We start from the raw sequence: 9,787 nt of genomic DNA on the forward strand, positions 1-9,787 counted from the left end.
AGAAAAAAATACTTTATTAATAATTTTGTGCTGCCCAAGTTCATAGAGTTGCCTCATACCAAGTATACTTATGACTAGTAAAACACATTTTTTTTAATCCTATTAATTTAAATAGTCATTGTATATTTTTTTTTTTTTGTAAATGGTCACATCATAAAAATACTCTGCTAATTATAAGCAATTTTTATCTTTTTATAATTTAGTTATATAAATAATTCCTTCCTTATTCAAGTGTTTTAATACTAGTTTAGATTATGCAAACCATTATTTATGTATTCTCTTAACAATACATTTTTATAAATATTTTGAATAAAAATCTAATTATAAAGTTGTAGTTTTGAAAATTTTTTAAAGAAGAAATATATAAAAAAACAATAAATAACTATATAGGAACACTTCAATAAGATTGGTAAAACGCTCTTTTTTTATTAAATACTTATTAAAGCATACCACATTATAAAAGAGTGGTAAATGAATAAGAGTTTTTTATTTAAAAGCCCTAGATAATTAATTAATTGTTTTAAAAGTATATATTAGATTGAATCTAATAAGAGTTATATATGAAGTTGAAGATTCCTTGTTTACTTAACAGGAATAGAAAACCACAGAAGACTAAAAACAAGATTTCTAGGAGGAGATATTTAAGACCGAATTTAAGGAGTTAAGTGTTTTCTTACTATGATCCAATTGCTATCATATTGTGCTAACAAACCTGAACTGGCATCTGATGGTCATGGAAATTAATTATAAAATATATCATTGATGTAAAAAGAAAGGGGTACAGTCGACAAATTATTGTTTTAAAATAATTTTAGATCTTATATACTTGGACTTTTCAGTAAAGGTTTATTGAATATCAGTATCACCAAAACGTTAAAGAAACAAATCTCCGTTTTAATCTAAGAAAAAATGAACTGCCGTCATTAAAGTCCTATTTCCCATTAATATTGTTTGGATAACAATTAAAAAGGGTCATTAAACTGTTTCATTAGCCCTTAAAAACTGCTATAAAAATGATGGGGTTGGGAGATAAAATGTAGAAAACCACCAAGCCACTTATCCATCATCCAATCAGTCAATTTAATTCTCGTACAAATTTACTACACTCTAATAAAAAATAAATAAATAAAATACAATAAAAAGAGGGACAGAGGGCGAATTTAAAAACTATAATTCTGCCTTGAAAAGAACCCAACATACCAAATTTCAGCTCATTTGATCCAAGGGGGGACTCGAAAGATATAGTGTAATCGAGGGGGGGGGAGACTGATTTAGTATAATCGAAGGGGGGGGGCAGATATAGTGTAATTTAAGGGGGGTCATATATAGTGTTATCGGGAGGGGGCAGATATAGTGTAATCAGGGGGATATTGTATAATGAGGGCAGATATAGTTTAATACATATATAATTTAAAATTTGACAGTTAGAAATTTAAAAAACTAAACATTTTGAAAAAATTGTTTTCTTCTACATCCCTATCAATATAAAAAAAAACCAGATATTTAACAATACAAATATACTAACAAAATAAAGATTCCAAAAACTCTACTTCTTAAAATAATAATACAAACTACCAAAAACAATAAAAAAACAAAATATATATAACAAAAAAAACTTAATTACATGTTATGAGGGGGAGAGAACCCTCCAGATCCTTCCGGCTTTAACATAGCAGGAATTTTTAATTGCTCATCGTGGACCGTCCTTCGTACTAAATGATGATTTAATTTGTTAAAAACTATAAGATTGTTCATTTATAAGCGAATAAAGAATGAATAAAAAAAAAAATAATATTAATAACAAAATTTGTGTTATACATATATTTACTATTAATTAAATTAATTTTACAGAATTAAATGATTTATACAATAGGCTATTATATATTTCTAATTCGAACAAAATATAATATGAACATTTATTAAAATGGTAATATATTATGAAATATATTACCCGATATCGAAACTGTAATAATTTCTAACTTAAAATTTCAAGATTATAATAAATTGCCTATAGATCGGGAAGTTAAAGTGCACTTTTATTTGAAAACACAAATTTATTTTCCTGCTGTTTTATCTCTAAAAAAGTAATTTTTACGCGAGTTAGGATTAATGGAGTCTTCAGAGTACCGAGATTATACATTATTTTTACCTCGGAACTCACAAGCCCGTGTCCTTGGGGTTATGAAACGGATATAAAATGCAATTTGATGACCTTTGATACCATGCAAAGTTGTATTATTTTCAGAGAGCTAAAAAAAGTATTTTTACAGTATGTAACGGGAGTATTTTTTTTGTAATATTTAATTTTATCTATCTCATTACAATATACGTGTGCTTCAAATCTCTCCGAAATAAAATAGTGAGAACCAATTTAATTTACAATTTTTTTTTTGTTTACTAGGTAACGTATTGAAATAATATATTTTGATAATGTAGATTAACTAATTTTATGATATAAGTATATTATATTGTAAATATATTGGTATGTATGTATATTTTTTTAATGAAAACTATTAATTGAATCATCTCATTGATATTTGAATTAATAAATGCACTGAAACGGTAGCCGAGTGTGGGTGCAACAAAGCGGCCTTGGATTCGCGTCTCAGTTACCAGCTTATCTTAATTACTTTGCCTCTGTCTGTTAATTGTATTTTATTAATATTTAATCCAATAAGAATTAATTTACAGTTTAATTAAATAATTGACGTAACATGAGCTGTTAATGAAATAAATCTATTTTATTCTTTGTAATCAGAAGATTTATAGGTCTGAATAATAAATATAACAAAATTATAATTTATTAAATAAATCTAATGGTATCCTTGTTAGTCTCTACACTCTTTATTATATCAACTGTGCGACGTTTCGGTTGTCCTCAAGGAGAATCTTAAATATAAATTTACAACTCACATCCAAATTTAAAAATGTATTGCAGTCTATCCTGCCCAGGTCATTAATTACAAGTCAAATCCCCCTATTTTTTTTTAAACTTCATTAATTTTAGATTAACTTACACTATCAACTATCATATAAACATGTTTATACATACATTGATAGTGTAAGTTAATCTAAAATTAAAAGTTTTAAAAATTAATGAAGTTGTGAAAAAATAGAGTAATTTGACTTGTAATTAATGACCTAGGACGAATAGCGTGTAAGACATTTTTAAATTTGTATGTGAGGTGTTAATTTATATTTAAGATTGTCCTTGAGGATGGCAGCATTGGCCGAAACGTTGGACTATTAATATAATAAAGAGTGTTGAGACTTAACAAGGATACCATTTGATTTATTTAGTAAATAAATACTAGACTCAAGAAATTAAAAAAAATATATATACATAAAAAATTATAATTGTTTACTAGTATCATACTAAATTTAAACTGGCTATATATTTTTAAAAATATAAAATCATTATAAAAAAATTAATTTTTTTTATTTTCCTAAACGAATTTTTTTTTTAATGTTAAAAGAGAAAATTTGAGTCAAATTATTTCTTGTATTAATTTACAAGAGCAAGAACTATTATTTTTTTAAAGTCATTACCTGATATTTTATGATCTGTTACATTGTACATTTGGTTCAGTAAATAACTTCTGAAGTTCTAGTTTGTTTCAAAAGAATATGAACTATTTTAATCCATTTTTTTCAGTTTTATATTACGTTGGTATTACCCATTTACTGTGCAGTATTGCCCCTTTAGCATTGAGACTATACTTACAATACAAACGATACTATTTTATAAAATGTCAGTATAAATTTATATTAATTTAATATTAAACTTATTTCATCAAACACTTCCCTATTCCTTATGAATTCAGAATGTTTAAAAAATAAATAAATTATATGAGTAAGAGAAAATACCACTTCCTCGTCTATACGTATTTTTTATTGTAAACATAAAAACCTTTTAAATTGATTGATTGATTGCTTCATCATTATAATCAGCAATATTAACATAACAATTTTTGTCTGGAATTGACAACAATTTATTATTATTATCTTTTTATTTTTTAAATCTACAGTATTTAATACTATATGACATATTTTTCTTAGATAAATGTTTTTACTCATTTATGATCTCGAATAAATATTACAATGTGTATTTGTTAGTTAAACAATCTGTATACAATGAATATTAATTAATTTTTTTTATATTAAAATTAAACATCTTTGAGCCATAAAATTGTGTTCAGTTGAGAAAATAGGCCTGTTACCTCCTACCGTACTTTTTTTTTACCTGTATTATTTTCTAAAATCTAATTTCATGGATTATTAATTTTAGACATATAAACAGAAATTCAACACTTTATATATGAAGGTATGTAATTCATATAAAAAATAATAATTCCATGAGATTAATGTCATAATGGAAATTATGACAGCTTGGTTTGGACATTTCTTATTAATTAATTTCCTATAACTACTTATTTATTATAGGAATTTATAATTATAAAATAAATTTAAATTGTGAATTTACTTTGATTTCGTCTTATGGTCGCGGTAAATGAGGTTTAGTAACGAATATATTATTCTGAAAAATATATTCACGATATCAGAAATATTCTTAACCATTAATTGGAGTTTCGTACACTGTTTAAATTTAAATCAATATATTTTAGACCAGGACAATTTTTTTTTCCTTTGAGATATTATTAACATATTTAATTAATTATTATATAAAGATATTTAAAAGTTACACTCAATTAAACTAAATTCATTTTATGTTTCAAAACTTCTATTTAATGAAGCATATTCATTAGGCCTAAAAACATTTTTTTTCTCATAACTCTCCTATCTAATTGATTTCCTTCGGGCTTTATGGTATATTCAGTATTGTTAACTAAAATATTCATTTGACTTTGAGTTCTTTCTTAAGTTACTTAATTAAAGCCCTTTCTTAAACTATAAATAACGTCCTTTTTTAATTAATTTAAATAAATCTAATGTAACGATTTTTCTCTAACATTTCCTTATTTTTAAAAATACGACCCGTCCTTTTTGTCGTAAGTATTGATTATTATAATTATAAGATACTATCTTTTATTTATGGAATATAGATAAAATCATTTGTACTATATAAATGTCGGCAGAGGAATTTCGGGACTCAAATTAATGCATTTTAGTTAGTTCAATAACAATTTTCATGATTATAGTTTTTCACTATGTTACCAATAATTGATCAATTTCCACTTTTCAAGCCACATTAGAACAATTTAGTAAAAAAAAAAAATCTAGGTAATACTACAAAATTATAGGATTTAAGAATTTAGAGAATTACACTTTTGATGAGGAATGAATAAATTTATTTTGTTCGATAAAAAAATAATTAATAAATTATCTTAGAATTATGATATAATGATTTTTAGTTACTTATTTGTATGGATAATATAAATCAAAACTATGCGTGCATATAAATTTTAAATTGTTTTTCGATTTTTTTTTTTTGTTTTTTACAAATTTTTGTTCTATACGAAATAATATAAAATTGCAGAAGGTTAACCAGTTAGAACATAAAGCAATATAGAGATTTGAAAAACAAAATAATTAAATAGAATATAGTTTATTAATAATAATTGTTTACAGTGGAAAAGTAGAATGAGTATAAAAACATGTTTTTGTATTTAGTCAGCATTGCTTAAGTATAATGCGCTCCCTCCGTTCTGAAAAAGAGGAATGTATACTAAACTGACTATGAAAAAGTGTTTCGGTTGTTATTTTGAATACGTTTAATTTGTTAAATTTCATTATTGTCGTTTATAATTTTTTTTATACAATTTTAAGAATTTCAGTTTCCCGCTTAGTTGGAAAGAATGACAACAAAAATATTTGTCTAGTGATTAAGGAATTTTTAAGAGTTTTATAAACATTTCGTATAAAATAGAATATTCATTTCTTTAAATTTATTATACAACAGACGTATAGCGGCCATTATTTATACTTCAAAGCTTGTATTTTTTACATAAACAAAAGATGACTATAGGCGTATACTGTTCTTTTTTTTTTAAATAGAAATATGATGAACATTCTAAGAATTATATAAATCAAGTTAAAACGTTTAGTATGTTTATATAAATCTACGTCATATTATTATGTATATGCTGTACGTGTGTGTTAATCTGATACTACACTCCTGAAGATAGGACGTTTGTCAACGTCATTTAACGGTTTCCAAACACTACTCGATAATTATTGTCTAATTCTATTTACTTTTTAAGAATTTCGTGTGTTGTAATCATCCTACAATTACCGGAATAATAATAACTTCTTTATTAATTCTGGGCCACTTCCCATTAAAATAACATAAATTCTGTAGTGGTTTATGTTGTGATACCATTCTTTCTATAGGCCAAACTTAACTTACTTTCGTTCTTACCGTAGATCCTAAGCACTTTAAGCACTACGTCACTCATTAAGCACATATCATTGAAGGATGATAGTATTTTATTTTATTAATATCCCACCTTTTTCCGTTCCTGCGCCTCCTCTTGGTTGCATACACGGTGCCGAGCTGAGACACGTGAGGAGGGGGGGCTGGGGGGAGGAGCTCGCCGGGGCCGAGCCCCCCTGGTCCCGGTCCGGCCGTCAGGTACTCCAGTCTTCTGTGTCGCTACTGCACCTTTCGATCCTGCACTACACCCGTGCCGCACCCGCCGGCATCCCACACAGCACTGGCAGGCCGCGGCTAGGGCTGCCACGCCCCTCACCTCCCTCCTCTACATCGCCACGCCCCATGACCAATGAGCGCCCGCGACGTCACGTAACAAGATGGCCGCTGGAGATGCCTAGGAGACGGCTGTGCTGCCCGGCACTCCCCCGCTACCCCTCCCCACACCCCCTCTCACGCAGCGCTCGCTACAGATAACAGCTCTCAGGCCTAGTAGCGTAGTGTTGTGTGGTCGAATCGAGTACACATCCTTGACCTTTCTCTTCTCTCTTTTGATTGGTGTAGGTGCAACAAAAGATGTATTCATCTAAAATAAACGCCTTCAACGGGGCTTAAATGCATATTTAAGTTATCAATTATCAATAAAAACAATATCAATCAATAAAAATGATCGAAAAGATATTTTTAAACCTCATTAATTCCAATAAAAAATAAAACTATAAATATATATAATTTAATTAATTTCACTTTCAAACAATTTTTTTTTTATATTTATATACTTTCTTGACGTTTCGGCCCAGAAAGAGAGAGAAATGCTTTATATAGCCATGCTGCCCAAATACATTGGGTTGCTGTAATACACAGCACACCAAACAATCGGAGAACAATAATTTTTCTTCCTACCTTTTCCTTTTACAATCAATACTATTATACACACTAAATACAAATATTTTAATTTTGTTTTTTCTATTTAACAATTTCATTCCATTTGACAATTTTATTCCATTTAATTGAAAAATTTATTCTTCCTAATTCACTCTCACCAACCTTGTCCAGTGATCCACTACCCGCGTTCGATCAGTTAAACAAACTAAACGAATTTATCATTAGATAGCAGTCTAAAATCAAACCAAAGACATAATAGTCAGTAAACAGCAGTATAAAAAACAAATAAAAAAGTAATATTAAGATTTTGAAAAACAAAAAAGGTTAGTTAAAATATATACTTAAATAAATAAGTTAAGGGAATAAGTAAGTTAAAACACAAAAACTCTTTTTTCCTTACTTATCCACTCTAGACACCTTACTAAAGCTCTTTTGTACTATAAACTATAAATTTAACTCTACGGAAGTATTTGTCGACAATACTTCTTGGAACTTTTTATCTGCAAATATATTAATTAACATTACTCTCGAAAGTCATATATTACTTTTAAAACAATTTTTTACAAAGTTAGGTGTTATCTTTTTCTGTATATTAAAAATAAGTTAAAAAAATATTGAAATTTATTTTCAAATTAATTTTGAGTAGTATATATAGAACATTAATTTTGCCTAAATAAAGTTTGGCATTTTAATAAAGTTAAATTTTTTTTCTTTTAGTTGTCTTTTCCCAAAATGTAAAACGTATTAGTAATGTAATTAGCAGGAAAAATGTATATATCCCAAAGGAATATAGTAATGTACTGTACATTTTAAATTTATGAAATAAAAACTTTTATGTGTATAAACGTTTTTATGTATTTTATAAAGATATCTATTCATATTTATTTATTTTTACTGCAGTATATGTGTGGGAATGTCATAGCTCCTAGAGACATTCTAATAAAAAAACACAACATCTTCCAAATACAAAGAGTTGAAATTAGATTTCTGGTACTGAGTAAAATTTATCTATTTATTTAATAAATGAATATTTTTCTTCACTTCAGATAAGTTAAATTACTGAAGCACGTGACATTTCTGATAACTGTGTAAAAAAATAAGTTAATAAGTTTTATATAAATTATGACGGCTTTTTATTTATACTTCATTTATGAATTGATTTATTCACTAAAAACCCCTATTTATCATTGGAAGTTAAAATTTTTAAATTATGAATTCCTGATTTTTTTTCCTGGTATCGCGGTGAATGAGGTATGTATGGTTTTAATTTATGAAAAAAAAAATTACGAATATTTACTTTTTTCAAGTAAATTTGAAAGAAACGAGGTATTCAGTGAAAAATGAAAATATATTTTCACTGTGAAGATGGGTAGATGGTAATAGATTTTTATTTAGATCTTCCTAATAAAGAAGTTTGAATCTAATAATTTTGGTTTTTTGGAAGTTGAAATTAAATTTCTTTGACAGAGTAAAATTTAACAAACGTTTTTGAATGTTGTTGATGAAGAAAAAAATATTTTCCTGTCCTCCAGCCAAGCATTATTATTGGACAATCTAACATTTTATATAACCAGGTAAAGTGTCCAGATATATGTGACTAAGCGCCTAAGCGACTGTAAAATTTAGCTCAATTCAAGAATATTTCCTGAAACATTGCTGTATGTTTTTAAGATAAGAATTCTAATTATGACAAGTTAGGCGTGGTACGGGGAGATTAATAAGAATTATTACATCAAATTAATGAGATTGTACCTGCATTAAGAAATACTCGTTATAAATTATTTATTTTTACAACATGTTCCTATGTATACATTAATCATATTTTGTCTACATACTTGAAGGGTTCCATTCCACTCACATGAAGATTTCTAATGTGAAAAAAATTAACATCTTCTCCGAAGTTATAAATATCAAACCAAATTAATGGCAGTAAAAAATATTTTTAAAACTATTGATGTATGTTAATTTTCATGAACGTTTGAAAATTGTAGCGTTGATGATAGCCAACCTGGCCTTAGGTAAATTTTGCCGCCTTCTTTTTAATTTTTTAAAAAAAATATATTTATTGAAATTTACAACTGTACATTATAATACATTCAGTAATTTTGATCTCAGTTATAAGCACTATAATGACGTTTTTACACTACGAGGTCTCGTGGCCACCTTCTTTTTAGGGTCCTAGGAGGATTGTCGGTAATGGAAGAGGATGCAAGGCTAGAAACTAGTGGACTTGTAAAGAAATATAGATTGTTTTGAGACTTAAATGGTATAAAATTTATTTTATTTAAAGAATATTTGTATAAATTTACAACTTGGAAATAAAATAAGTTGAATTAGTTGGATGAACGGCAAAAAATAATATAAAAAATCATAAGAGATTGCTATACGTATAGATTGTGTTTTATTTCATCCAAACAACTCCTTGAATTTGAACCAATATTTATCCTAGATTATATATAATTATTGGTTAATAAGGCTTCGCTAGATAAAGTAGTGCTTTAAAAACTTTTA

The 9,787-nt window shown here is 27.0% G+C and overlaps 1 non-coding gene across 1 annotated transcript in view; it reads right to left on the reverse strand.

Moving 5' to 3' along the window:
* LOC106678570 (uncharacterized) overlaps positions 1-6,669 on the reverse strand; it is a 294,508-nt gene extending 287,839 nt beyond the window's left edge. The window contains exon 1 of the transcript XR_010845013.1: positions 6,468-6,669. This is a non-coding gene — a transcript (uncharacterized protein). The remainder of the gene's footprint in view (positions 1-6,467) is intronic.
* Positions 6,670-9,787: the final 3,118 nt, after the last annotated feature.

This window comes from Halyomorpha halys, unplaced genomic scaffold, assembly GCF_000696795.3.
Source record: "Halyomorpha halys isolate HHAL.00 unplaced genomic scaffold, Hhal_1.1 Scaffold147.1, whole genome shotgun sequence".
Lineage (NCBI taxonomy): Eukaryota > Metazoa > Arthropoda > Insecta > Hemiptera > Pentatomidae > Halyomorpha > Halyomorpha halys.